Source organism: Benincasa hispida, chromosome 1 (assembly GCF_009727055.1).
Source record: "Benincasa hispida cultivar B227 chromosome 1, ASM972705v1, whole genome shotgun sequence".
NCBI classification, from domain to species: Eukaryota; Viridiplantae; Streptophyta; class Magnoliopsida; order Cucurbitales; family Cucurbitaceae; genus Benincasa; species Benincasa hispida.
The window spans coordinates 31,669,554-31,684,212 of record NC_052349.1 but is presented as its reverse complement, the minus strand read 5'-3'; the positions used below and the strand labels follow the sequence as shown (position 1 = coordinate 31,684,212).

General features: G+C 29.4%; 1 long non-coding RNA gene and 1 pseudogene across 2 annotated transcripts; both read right to left on the bottom strand.

The window, feature by feature from the left end:
• Positions 1 to 5,004: 5,004 nt before the first annotated feature.
• Positions 5,005 to 6,568, bottom strand: LOC120070274. Of its 2 annotated transcripts, none has more exons than XR_005479834.1 (5): positions 6,221 to 6,568; positions 6,038 to 6,129; positions 5,890 to 5,947; positions 5,692 to 5,761; positions 5,005 to 5,066 (listed from the first exon to the last, which is right to left on the bottom strand). It is a non-coding gene; the product is annotated as an uncharacterized LOC120070274 (long non-coding RNA). The 2 variants fall into 2 exon arrangements; XR_005479835.1 differs by having other exon boundaries at positions 6,038 to 6,106.
• Positions 6,569 to 8,890: 2,322 nt separating this feature from the next.
• LOC120076867 lies at positions 8,891 to 11,343 on the bottom strand (annotated as a pseudogene).
• Positions 11,344 to 14,659: the final 3,316 nt, after the last annotated feature.

Here is a 14,659-nt window from a genome sequence, read left to right as displayed (position 1 = left end):
TTCCTTTAAGAGCGAAAGAAAAAGATAGGAGACAAGAGAAGAAGATGAGAAAGGAAGAAACAAATTATTTAACAGATCCTACCAAAATGAGCTTAACTAAATAATTGACATGCACTTTTTAATTTTTATTATAGAAGTTGAAGGTATGATCTAACATATATCGTGTTAAAGAGAGGGGGCTAAAATTGAATATTTTCTAAATGTTGTGCTAATTATTCAGGGAGCCACTTAGCTTGAAGAGAAGTCGTAAATTTACAAAAATGATAATCCAAACAGAAAAATGGTTTAATTTTTATTCCACGTTCACATTTATCATTTTTATAATTTTACCTATTATTTTATTATTAATAAATATATTTCTTTTTGCAAAGGTCATAATTTTTAGGGGTTTTGTATTGTGTTGTAAATTCGATGAAAATATTTGTAAAAATAGAAAAAAAAAGCATTTCAATTATAGCAAACACGTTTTAACTTTTTACAAATTTCAAAATTGCCTTTTTTATTTTGTTAGAGATTTTTTGTTTGACTATTGTCATTAATTGGAAAATTATTCTTCAAAAGAAAAAACTCATAAAATCAAGGAGATTATTAATGTAATATAAACCGAATTTAATAAATACTAAATTCAGTTTGAATTTTAAAAAATATTTTCATTATAAAATAATATAAAAATTTAATATGAGAGTGCAAACATTATCCTAAAAGTAAGGGATATATACCGTTAATAAAAAATCATTAAATGAAGATATACAATTAATGATAATATATAATGAAATCAATTATTTAAAGAAAAATTTTCAAATAATTATTACTAAAAACGTTTTGAATTGTTTTTAATATTTTAATTACAAATTAATGAAGACATTTGGAGAAAGAACTACAAGGTTAAAATTATCCAAAAAAAAAAAATTAAAAATTTAATTATGAAATATAACTAAAGTTTAGAACATGTAAAATATTGTTGATGAAGTAGGTCAATTTTATGATTTTTTTCAAAAAGAAAAAAAGAAAAAATTATTGGGAAAGATACCTATTTGGTTATAGGTTTTGGGTTTAGTTTCTATTTGATCTCTTGATTTCAAAATATTACCAATGACCCTTTTTGATAACTATTTTGTTTTTTGTTTTTTGTTTTTGATTTTTGAAGATTAAGCTGATATTATTTCATTTTGATACAATGATGAATATCTTTCTTAAGTAAGAGAGTTGAATTATTAACCAAAATCTAAAAACAAAAACAAGTTTCTAAAAACTACCATTTTAGTTTTAAAAAATTTAGCTTGGTTTTAAAAACATTCCTATAGAGTGGATAACAAAACAAGAAAACTAAAAGTAGAAAGGATGTTTGTAGGCTTAACTTTCAAAAATTAAAAACAAAAAATCAAATAATTACCGAACATGGCCTTATCTTTTAAGTTCAGAATTTGGTTTGAATTTAGTCATTGGATTTTAAATTCACACTTTTAACCTTAATTTTTTTTTATTAATTACTCATTTGATGTATTTAGTGTTAAAATAATTATAGTAAATTAAGTTTCCCTATTTTTTTTATCGCTATTAATTTTAAATTTCAAAATTTACTTCAAAATTATTTTAAATACACGATATACTCATTCTGAAAAATATAGTAGCTTATACCATCGAGATTTTGCACTAAATTTTAATTTATTTAAGTATGTTGAAATAGAAGCAATTAATCAAAATAATATTTTTTAAAAATAAAAAAGGAAAAAGAAATCATTACATAAAAATGACTTCCATCCCAACATGTCTATCCTTTCTTTTAAATAAAAATAAACATGGAAAACATAAAGCATACATACAATTGATCATTAGATTCTCTCCTTGTTAAAATGTGGAAATAATATTTGAATGAATATTTTCTATCTTAATTTGAGATTTACATAGAAAATTATAGATAAGACAATATCCAAATTTTCTAACTATAGCCTAAATATATACATAATACATAAATTGAGGTCTAAATATCTCAACAAAAAAACAATGAAGGAACATTTTGCCTGAACAAGCAAAAAGTTTTGTTCACATTGTTTCATTTTTTTTTTCTTACATATATATTATGCTACTTGAAAGCTTTAAATTGAGAATCAAGATTCTAACATATTTTCATAGAAATTTTAAATGGTTCAATATGATTTAAATTTCACGTAATGTGATGTCTTTTAATTTGATTGGAAATGACTAAAGAAGAAAAACTATAATCTTAATTCTTAGTCCTTTCATTTTATCACAAGTGGTCAATATCTTTGAAGACTCCTTTAATGAAACAAAAATGGAAGACTTTGTATAAGTTATACTTCAAACTCTCATTTTAGAGGTCACCATCTAAATTAACTTATGTTATGGGTTAGGATTAGAAAACTCAGAGAGAAGACTCTCATACCTCATTTGATACTTCAAGAATAGGGTATTTAGGAAAGAAATTACAAAAATAGTGGTAAGTTCAAGAATAGTGTATTTTTTAAAAGTAATAACAAAAATATGGTATTTAGGAAAGAAATTACAAAAGTACGGTGGAGGGAAAAAATATTGACAAAAATAGGGTAACAAAATCGTGTATTCGGTACACAATTTTTATCTTAGGTAAAACAAATCTATGTGAAAAAAATAGATTTATCCTTCATTCTTGATTAGAAATTTGATTTCAATTTTTATTTTACCATAGGCCTTTAAAAATTTCAAATTTAGAGTGAAAAATTCTCCAAAAATACAAAAAACACTAAAAAAAATAAAGGAAGACAGAAGTTGGGGAAAATGTGAAAAAAAAATAGATTTAACCTTAATTCGTGACTAAAAATTTGATTCAATTTTATTTAAAAAAAACTAAAAAAATAAAAGAAAAAGATAGAAGTTGGGGGAAAATGTGGAAAAAAAAAGATTTTGAAATAATTCGTGACTAGAAATGTGATTTAATTTTTATTTTACTGTAGACCTTTTAACAATTTGAATTTCATAGTAAAAAATTCTTTGAAAATATAAAAAAACACTAAAAAAATAAAAGAAGAAGACAAAAGTTAGGGGAAAATGTGAAAAAAAAAATTTAACCTTAATTCGTTCCTAGAAATTTGGTTTAATTTTTATTTTACTATAGGTCTTTGAAAATTTGAATTTCATACTACAATTGATCATTATTTTTGTCAATAGTTTCAAACTAATCCTATTTTTGTCAATAAATATTAAAATAACATTATTTTAAAAAAAAAATTCAGACATAAAGTTAATCATCAGATTGTCCCCTTGTTAAAATATGGAAATAATATTTGAATGAATATTTTCTATCTTAACTTGAGATTTACATAGAGAATTTATAGATAGGATAATAATCAAATTTCCTAATTATAGCCTAAATATATACATAATCCATAAATTAAGGCCTAAATATCTCAACAAAAAAACAAAGAAGGAACAATTTTGCCTAAACAAGCAAAAAGTTTTGTTCACATTGTTTCATTTTTTTTTTCTAACATATATATTGTGCTACTTGAAAGCTTTAAATTGAGAATCAAGATTCTAACATATTTTCATAGAAATTTTAAATGGTTCAATGTGACTTAAATTTCAGTAATGTGATGTCTTTTAATTTGATTGGAAATGACTGAAGAAGAAAAACTATAATCTTAATTCTTAGTCCTTTCATTTTATCACAACTGGTCAATATATTTGAAGACTCCGGTAATGAAACAAAAATGGAAGACTTTGTATAAGTTATACTTCAAACTCTTATTTTAGAGGTCGCCATCTATATTAACTTATGTTATGGGTTAGGGTTAGAAAACTCAGAGAGAAGACTCTCACACCTCATTTGATACTTCAAATACATTTTTATTATTATTATTTGTTTATTTATTATGAGAATTGGGTCAATTGGGTATGATGTTTGTGTCAAGACATTGAAGTTATTGATACAAGTTGGAATGCTTTCATAAATATAATAGTTGGTTGTTAGAGAGATTCAATGCTAACAAAAGAGAGTTGATGAATTCACATAAGCCAGTTTTGTCAGACAAATTATTATTTGAAAGATGAAGTGAAGTAGATTGGAAAAGAAAGGCGAGAATTTCCACCACAAATTTGTTTAACTCAAAATTGATAAAGCATATTCTTTTGAAGTATTTCACTAACAAGAGCTTATAAGTATCATAAACAAAATAGTAAAGACCGTAGTTTGTCGTACCTTTGATGTATCGAAGAATTCTCCTTGCTGCCTTCGAGTGTGTGGTCATTGGTTTCTCCATCAAGCGACTGAAAACTCCAACTGCATAAAGAATGTCAAGCCTTGTGCATGTTAAATACTGCAAACTTCCAACCAAGCTTTTAAAGAGTGTTAGGTCTACCCTTTCTCCTTCCTTCACAACGTAATAGTTGGATTCCCCATTCCACTAGTGTGTTGACGGGATTAGAATAATTTATCTTGAACATCTTGATCACTTCCTTAGCATAGCCTTCTTATGTGATAAATTAAGAAATAAAATACCTAGTTTTAATTCGATTATATTTCTTAGAAACTTGAAGTATGTATGTCTCCATTTCTTAAAGAGTAGAAGACTACCAAAGATTCCCCAGAAGACAATTATAAATCCAGATGAAATGGTGTTACACTTTGTGTGTTGGTAATATTTATTTATGTCTGTTGATGTCTTTTAGAATGTCTCTGTATTTGATCTTGTGGCTTAAGGTTGTCATATGAAAATGTTGTGTAACGACCCGACCCCCTAGGACTTAAGTTAGGCCGTTACTAAATACATGCATGCATGGAACTTAAAACAACACTCTTTTATGGTGAAATAAATGCTAAATAAATAAGGTAAGTTCAAAAGTCCTTTATTAAATGCAAATATTAAAAACAATAATAGGGTACCCATAAATCATAAATGTTAATAAATAAGTCTGAAAAGAATTCTTAATAGTAGGTTTCAAATATCAAAATTGAAAGTTAAGCAAAACATGAAAGGAAATCTAAATCTCATGAGCGGAAGCATAAAACTAGCCCCAGTGGCTCGATCACGAATTTTTCTTTTCCATCGTCGGTGCATCTCTACCTTTACCTGAAACAACAATATGAGAAAGAATGAATATAAAATACTCAGTAAGTAACCCCACTACTGTGTCAGGTTAGACATCTATGTCCTCTAGATGCCTACCTCTGGTGGAACATATAGACTGCCCTAGTCCTCATGGGATACATACATACATGCAAAACTAGTTTCTATCCTACTGTAATTAAGTATGTCCACTACCTCTGATGAATTCTGAAGAAAACACAATATCTAGTGAATCCCAAAGGAAACACAATCTAGTGAATCCCGAAGGAAACACAATATCTAGTGGGCATCAACTAATTAGTAAAATCACTATCATAGTCTCAACATCATAATTATCATAATATGGTTCTATGACGTACATATATGCCTCAACATCATGGCTCTACAACATACATACATGCCTTAATATCCTTAAATCAAATACAACCTCATGGAATCAATATCATCTCATGCTAGCATTCATGTATCTACGTGCGCAAATAAAATTTTCAGATCCTCAATCAAGAACATACATCGTTGATACTAAACTATCAGTCTATCATGCCATTGTTTTGTCATAATATTCATCTATCATACTAACTACATCTAGTGCCTAGCCCATGGGTAGTTCCAAGAGTAGATTACTTACCTCAAATTTGGTCACAAATTAATCCAAGTAATTAACCCTCTTACAACTCCTGGAAGGCTTTGAATCCACCCTATAACAATCATTACAAATATTAATTCAGCACCCCTTGTCCAAAAATAACAAATCCAAAGTTTTAAACTCATCTTTGGGTCTAATCAAATTAACCAAATTATTTAAAGATCTTCAATTTAACTTTACCTAAATCGGAAATGATAATATCAGACAACCAACGAAACCAGTAACTCCAAGTAAGACCCTGACATAAGAACACCACCAAGTTTTAAAATTAAAACCAAGGCCTAATCACACATACTCCAAGTACTGCCAAAAATCTGGGTAAACTCACTCAAGGTGTGATATGAGGTGCACCAAATCTGCTAAAACAATTCCAACTTCACCTAACAGCACCTTAATACTTTCAAGAACATGAATCCAAAGCTAAAACATAAAGGCCTCAATCGATTGGTGACAAAAGTAAATTGGCAGTTAAGAATCAACTAAAAACAACCCCAAACAGCAGAAATCTTACCCAAATTGATAAATATGATGACGGCACAAGCAACGACAGCGACGACAGGAGGAATCCGGTGCATATCTGGTCGATTGAAGGAGAGGAGCGGCGCTGGCGTTGGCGGCTCGGGTGCAGAAGTGTCTGGCCAAAAGGGACGACTTGCTGCGGCGGCGCTGGTCGGCTCGTGGGTGACGCACAGAGGAGCGGCGCTAGTTGGCTCGTGGGCAACGTTGGTCGGGGCCGGCTCGGTGTCGATCGGCGGCGAGCGGCTATGAGACTTGCTACTGGCTGGGCGGTGACGATCTAGTCGGGCTGAGGAGGATGGGCGGCTGGCGAGGTCGGCGACGAGCAGGGAAAGAAAAGGAAAAAAAATTGAGAGGTTTATAAAAATAATAATAATAAAAAAAAATTAAAAAGGAAATAAAAATAAACTATATTTTATTCTTTTCCTTATTCTACTTTATACTATTAAATTCCTTTTCTTCTCAAAATGAAATTAATTCCTATCATTACTTTTCAAATTGAATAATTTCACGTCAACAATTAAATTCCCACAATTACATTTGAAGTCCAAAATTTCAAAAATGCCCTTCAATAATAAAAATCACTGAAATTACATTATTACTAAAAAAAAATGTGGGGTGTTACATGTTGTCTCTGCAAAATACTTCCTTACGTGGATTATTCTATATCTGTAGTATACTTGCAGATCTTTCCTTCTCCGTGTGCAAGTAATTTTGAAATTTAAGGTTGGTCTTCTTTGCATCCGCTACATGTATATCAAGACACTTGGTTTTTGTTAGAAGGTTGGCCATTTTGAAAAAAAGAATTTAAGAGCTGTTTGTCTTGTGAAGTTTCTTTCGTCATAAGTGTTTATTCTATAAATCTTTGAAGCCATTGAAGATTGTGATGCTGTGAGGTTGGAGATATACTCCAAGACGGCTGTGTGCTTCATCATTATACTACTTGAGAAAAGACCCTCAAGCTTAGCGGGATCCTAAGCTAATCAAGTGAAGTGTTTTTTACTTGAATGGAAAAGATAACATGCAATTGAGATGTAGTCTCACATCTTGAGGGGAACTCAAGTCTTGCCGAGAGGAAGTCTGTTTCTTAGGGAGAGCCTAAGACATTCATCACTGATATTATTACTTAAGGGGAGCCTAAGTATCAAAAGAGAGGAATCTCTCATCTAGGGGAGCCTAGGTGTACCATTGAGTGGTTGAGCTCTATAGAGGTCACTATATTAGAGTTATCAATATAGATAAAGTATATGTCGTAATTACATTACATTTTTATTAATGAAGTTATCTTTCCATGGGCACACTGCCATCAAGACATAGGTGTTAATCATCGAACTGGGTTAACAATATCTAGTATTATTTTGTTTTCCTATTTCTATTTATTAATTGTTCTGTGAATTGTCATGAAATTTGTAACACATTTTATTGTGCGATAGGTACTTCAATATTATTTTCATTTGGTATCAGAGCGGGTGGGTCACTATTATCTCTGGTGTTGTGATCCTGATTTATTTCCACGAAAGAAACCAAAGAAGGTGGCTCTACCTCACATCCACCGGTCTTGGATGGAACAAACTATGCATATTGAAAGGCAAGGATGATAGCCTTTCAGAAGTCCATTGACAAAAGATCCTAAAATTTTGTCCTAGTGGGTTTGTTCCACCTTAAAATCACTAATATAAAAGGTGAAAAGGAACTCAAACCAGAAGTGGAGTGGTCCAAGGCTGAGGATAAAGCCTCTCTACAAAAACTCTAGAGTATTAAATGCCATTTTTAATAGTGTTGACAAAAATATTTTTAGGCTGATAAACATATGTGCCTCTGTAATGGAAGCTTGGAATGTTCTTGTTGTTGCTCATGAAGGGGCATCAAAAGTTAAAATATTAAGACTTTAGTTGTTAGCCACAAAATTTGAAAATCTTAAGATGCACAAAGATGAAACCATAGTTGAGTTTAATGTGAGATTGCTTGAACTTGCAAAGGAATCCTTTGCTTTTGGAGAGAAAATCTCAAAGGAGAAACTTGTGAGAAAAATCCTAAGATCTCTTCCCAATATGAAAGTGATTGTGATTGAAGAAGCTCATGATATTTCTTCTATGAGAATTGATGATCTCTTTGGTTCTCTTCTTACATTTGAAATGTCTTTAAAGGAAAAGCCTGATAAAAAGAGTCGTAGCATTGCCTTGCAATCTGTTTAGAAGATAAAGAACAAGATCAAGTTGAAGAATCAGATGAAAATCTTGTTGATGCAATTTCTCTCATGTCTAAACAATTATCTCATGTGTTAAAAAAATTTAACAGAAGGCCAAGCTCTTTCCCTCCTCGGAATACCAAGTCAAGAGGTCATTCAGGGTTTGGTTCTCAGAAAAGCTCAGAGGATAAAGAAGGATGCTGATAAAGGTGGATTATTTGCTAAAGCGAATTTTGTTAGATGCGAAGAGTGTGAAGGTTTTGGCCACTTCTAAGCCAAATGTCTGACCTTCTTGAAACGACAGAACAAATGTTATATATTGACTCTGTTTGAAGAGGAGTCTAATGAGGATTGTGAATTTGATGGAGATGTCAGAACTTTTGTCAGTCGCATTTCCTCGATAGCTTAGAAGAAAAACTGTAGTAATATGATTCTCTAACTTTTGGTGATGAAAAAGTTCATGATTCATCTTTTGTCTTAGCCTATCGTGATCCTTATAAGTGATGGCATGAAGACAATAAGGTGTTGGAAGTTCAAAAGCTCGGCTAAGAACACTAAAAATTTAAAGGCCCAGTACTCCAAACTAGACAGATTTAAAGAATGGACACCAAGAAATTGAAAAAAAACAAAATTATTTGAGTGGTGGAACTTTTTATTGAAGAGAGAAAGAATAAAGTATAGACACTAATACTCAATCTTCTATTGATTTCTTTCTCAACCTTGTCTTGGAAAAGATTACAATACCACTATATATAGTCTCACAAAGTGTCTACCTGAATTCCTTCAATAAATCACTAATAAGAGCAAATTAAAGAAATTACAATAATTAAGACAAAATTTCAAAAGTTGTAGTAATTCTTGACCCTTTGTTACTCAAATTGCCATTACTTTTCTTGAAAAATTCCAAATGACTTGAGATTTGAACCATCAGAAAGTACACATCTGGGGCATCAAAATCCATAGATTACACATTTAATTTGGATATCGTTTGACCTTCCAAATGCCTGTTAAAAACTGCCAAAAAATCTGACAATTTAAGTTTAATGCTCAACAAAAATTGAGGTATTAACAATGCTGATTCAATGAGAAAAACAAAGCATTCTATTCGAAAATACAATCAAAGTCCTACATTGGCTAGACAAAGAGATGATCATGAGTTTATGAGGAAGGACAACCATCTTCAATTATATAAGGTCTTTTGAGTGAAGAAAAAATAAAACCATAAGAGTTTATATCCAAAATAGACAGTATCATACTATCATGGGGTCCATCGTTTCTTAACACACTCATTTGCCTTTAAAAGGTTTAAAAAGTATAAAATGATAGAAGGTCGAGGGTGTTGGGCGCTTACCAAACCATAGTTGCAGAAGGGATGGTTAGTTTGAGTGTTGTGAGAAAGTAGGTAAAGGATTCAAATGTAAACCCTTCCCATGTTTGTTGAAATTTGGTAGTTGTCTTAAACATATATGTCCCCAAAATGAGAGAAGATATCCACAAGGAAATGAAAGCTGCCAAGGCAGGTCCAATGATACCAAGACTTGTCCAATTCACCAAAACATATGCCTCATAAATGTGAATGATCATAGGAATAGATGAAAAGACAACCAAGGGCAAAAACAACAGATTGTGTTTGAAGAAACCTAAGGAGGTTATGGAAACGTCCATAAGCAAATAATGCTGGAATAAGAAATTTTTCATAGGTAGAGGCAACTTTTGGAATGGAAGATCTTGATGGAGTAAAATAAGGAGAGGCTCTGAGTAGTACCATAAGACAGATGAGATAACAAAAAAGGATAAAGATACAATGCAAGAGGCTTGCAGATACAACCCAAGCTTCCTATATTGTTTGGCACCAAATGCTTGCCCACAAAGTATCCCTAGTGCTCTCCACTAAGTCCAATCTAGAATCAAAGAAAATTGAATAGAAAAGGGAATCAGAGCATGAAGAGAAGGATTTTATGTATAGATCTTATTATTTTTTATTTTTTATCTATTGAGGTGAACATTTTAAAAGGAAGTCATTTTTATTTAACCTCTCTAGATAAAAATGTAAAAATGGACTAAGAACAACCATGAAGTCCAGAGGAGAAAGCAAATCTGGAGACGGTGACACAGGAGTTGCACCGGCAAGCTCGAGGGTAGCAAGATGACCGGCGAACATGGCAGAAACTAAAGGGATTATGTAATAAGAAGCATTAGCAATAATCATGGGTAGCGAAAACAATAACTGTGTCTTGGTCTCCTCAATGTCAATGACACTATTCCACCACTGGATTCTTCCCTTACCCACTTCTTTTTCGCCGCCATGACCAATGTGCTACAACAATGGCGCGTGCTCACCCTCCATTTTAGATGCTCTACTTCTACTGCTACTTCAACAGAGAAGGCAAATGAAGAAGCAACTGAAATCCATAATAACTAGCTTTGTTTTTACATTGATATACTGACTTTATAGCTTACTCCATGAACTTGGTAACCAATTGCATTATCTTTTTTGAACATTAAAAACGTTTTTCTCAAGGAATTTGAAAATGATAAAAAGAGTTTTTTAGAAAACTTGATAATGTACTCCTTGTTCTCTAACTGTTGACATAGTTTTTAGAAAGCTTATACATTTAATATCAAAGTGTAAACGTATATCAATCACATAACTGATATATCTTAACAGATATAGTTAATATTAAGTATATTGTTGATACATTATTGAATTGATATAGTTTATTTTTGGTATATTATTGATACACTTAATTAATTGATCTACTTGATATTGGATATATCTTCAATACGCTATTTTATTGATAAACTTTATTTTAATAATATACCTAAAATAAAGTATACCATAGTATATTATTTAAAAAATCAATTAACGTTATTTTAAATACATCAACAAAGTAACAGACATCAATCAACAAGCTTTTCAAGTACACCATTACGCTATCTCAAGTATATCATTAAGATGATTATCTAACTAGCTAAGTATCAATTAGAAACTATATATATTAAAAAAAGAATTATATACTACATATATAAGGTATATAATTTTAGTCCTTTATTAATGAAGTACATCAAATATACTTAAAAAGTTAACATGTTTTCCATTTTCGATGAATCTCTGTATGATTTGGGGTATATAAGGTTTTTCAGACTTTTATTAATTCTATTTGGGTTGAGTTTGTGTTTTTTGGCTACGTTTTCAAAAGAGAAAAAAACATAGACCACATATGCAATATCAATTTTTTTTTTTTTGTTATATCTACAATTGTTCTTTAATTTTACCTGTCATATTTCAATAATAATAAAATACAATTTGAAGTTTTCTAAAAAAAAATACAATTTTAAGTGAAAAGTAATGGAGTTGTTGGAACTTGGATGTCAAATTTTAATCGCGAAGTGATGGAGTTGTCAATTGGAAAAAAAACTAAAAAAATTGTGGATTAAAATAATTTTTATACTAAACTTCTAGCTTCATCGAATTAGAATTCTAATTTTCTCGAACTTGTAACTAAAACAAAATATAAAATTCTTCATAAGATATTTTAATATTAGTCCTATATGGAGTTTGAAATACAAAATTAAGTTTGACCAATAGATTAATTAAATTTTGAATAAATTTACCAAAACTCACAAATTCGTCAAATTTTTTAATTTTGGCTCATAATTATCTTCGGTCAATAATTAGACCAATTATTTATTAAATAAATCAATGAACTCATAGTTCAATAATTTTCTTAGGGTTGTCATTTAATCATAGTCGATTTTTTTTATATAAAAAATAACAAAAAATAATTTAACTATATTGATTATGATTATGAATATAATATCAAATTGTGAAGGACCAATCATTTTAAATTTCAACTAATACGAAAATGTGATTGAACCCATTATAGATTTAAAGAAATATGACCCTATGCGCTAGTCTCTAGTACATATCAAATCTACAAGCCCTTGTTTTAACATCATCATCATCATATATTAGTGAACAATATAATAAATAACAATGTATAAAAGTGGTAAACTATGTCCTAATGTATATAATGCTTTGGGGTATAAATTAATAATAACAAAAAAAGAAATCAAAGGGAACTTGGCTCAACGATTATTGACATAACCTATTTTCTTAGAAGTTGAAGGTTTGATCTCTCATAAAAGGTGGAATTATTTATGAAAAATCTTAAATTAAGCACTAGATTTTGTTTGATAATATTGTAATTCATGGGTTGCTATGTTTTTAGACAATGGGAGTGCAAGCAATCGGTTAGGACACAAACTCGACTGGATATTCGATTGAAGCACATGGTCCGAAAAATACTTGTAATCTTCTCAAATAGTTAGTTTGTGTGATCCAATATTTATCTTTGTAATTAAATTCGCTGGATGAGAAAATCGAATCTTTGACATCAAGATTGATAGTACTTACTTGATGCTAGTTGAACTATACTCTCATTTTGGTATGGATGACTAATGAATTGTTTTTACTTACAATACTAATTACTTTGTCCGTTATTTTTAGTTAACTAAGTCTATAATTTTCTTTTGAATAAAATATCATTTTGATTTTTCAATTTTTTTTTACTAATATTGTTATTTTTAAAACTTATTATGAAATTAGAGTTGTTTAGAAACTTATTATCTAATATCCTTTGGAAAATTTATTTTTTTGTCCGTTATTTTTATTTGAAAATGTAAAAGACAAATAGAAAACAGAAATAAGAAGGAAAAAAAGGAACAAATTACGAATAAAATACAAATAATAATAATGATGATGATGATAATAATAAGAAAAGGAAAAATACTGCATTTTGGACTATTTCAATACATATACTTCTAATGAATCACAAAAATAGTATTTTCAGTTAATTTTTAGTTGACTTTTTTTTCTTCAAAACAGTTTTTCTCTATGAACATATTTGAATATAATAGAATCAAAATGGAACATAGAAATTATATTTTAGCTTTTATTAAAACTTTTATTTTGTCCGGTACATCTAGCTTTCTGAATGTTTTATTTTTTATTTTTTTTATTTTTTTAAACTTAAACGGAATTCAACTCATTATTGATTAATAAAATCTTGGAAAAACTATCTTTCTAGTCTATAAATTTTGAAGAATAGATGTCTTTGATCTTTGAGTTTTCAAAAAAATACATTTTTAGTCCTTGAGTTTTTTTAGAATAGGTACATTTGATCCCTAAGTTTTCAAGAAAAAAAGATTTAATTCACAAGTTTTTAAGAATAAGTGTATTTGGTCATAAACTTTTTTTTATTAATATAATTATATAAAATTTTGAATTATAAAATCTGTTTAAAAAATAATTTTAGAGAGAAGAGGTAATTTTAAAAAAATAAGAATAAAAATTTACTCAAAAACCTTTTAAAACTATTTTTAAAAATTTGGAGACGAATATATACATAACTTATGAACCAAATGAATCTATTAAAAAAAAGTCAAAAATTAAAAAGGTATATGTTAAAAATTCAAGGATCAAACACACATTTTTCAAAATTTAAGGATTAAAAGGATAAATTTCTAAAAAATCAACTAGGTTCAAAATATAATTCGGATGTACGTATTTGATATATATATAGAGAGAAAATAATCAATGCTTTGAAAAAAGGAAGAAAAGAAAGTGAAGCATGAGCTCTGCGGAGGCTTTCAAATAATTATTTATGTGTTGCAAAACAATTTAGGTTATGGATTTTAGTTCGTAACAATTTAGTTTCAATATTTTTTAATAAATTGAAAATAACTAGTTATTCTAAGTGTTGTAAATTGAAGTGTTGTAAATTGAAGGACATTTATATAAATAAAGACTTTGTAAAATTTTTGTAATTAAATATATCTTATTTAATTAGGACTACTTTATGTTAGAAATGGGAGGACTGACGCACAAAGAGGAGAGAAAAACGCATAGAAACTTACCAACAGCCGCAACAGACAATTGGCGAGTGAAGTGGATATTGATCGTTGGTATGTCGAAGATGGGCAACTCCATAGATCATTTGAAAACTTTAAAAAGTTGAGTATGAGCATTTGAAAAGTTCAAATATGGACATTCCCAATCCATAAGCACCGACCAAACTCTGTAAATGATAAAGAAAACACGTGGTATTTTTTAGATTGTCATTTGTTTGTTACTATATTTAAAATGCATTTTATTGCTCTATTTTTTGGAAAAGTTGGAAATTTTGACATATTTATAATATTTAAAAAGTTGAAGACATGCTTGCAAATCCCTAAACTTAAATG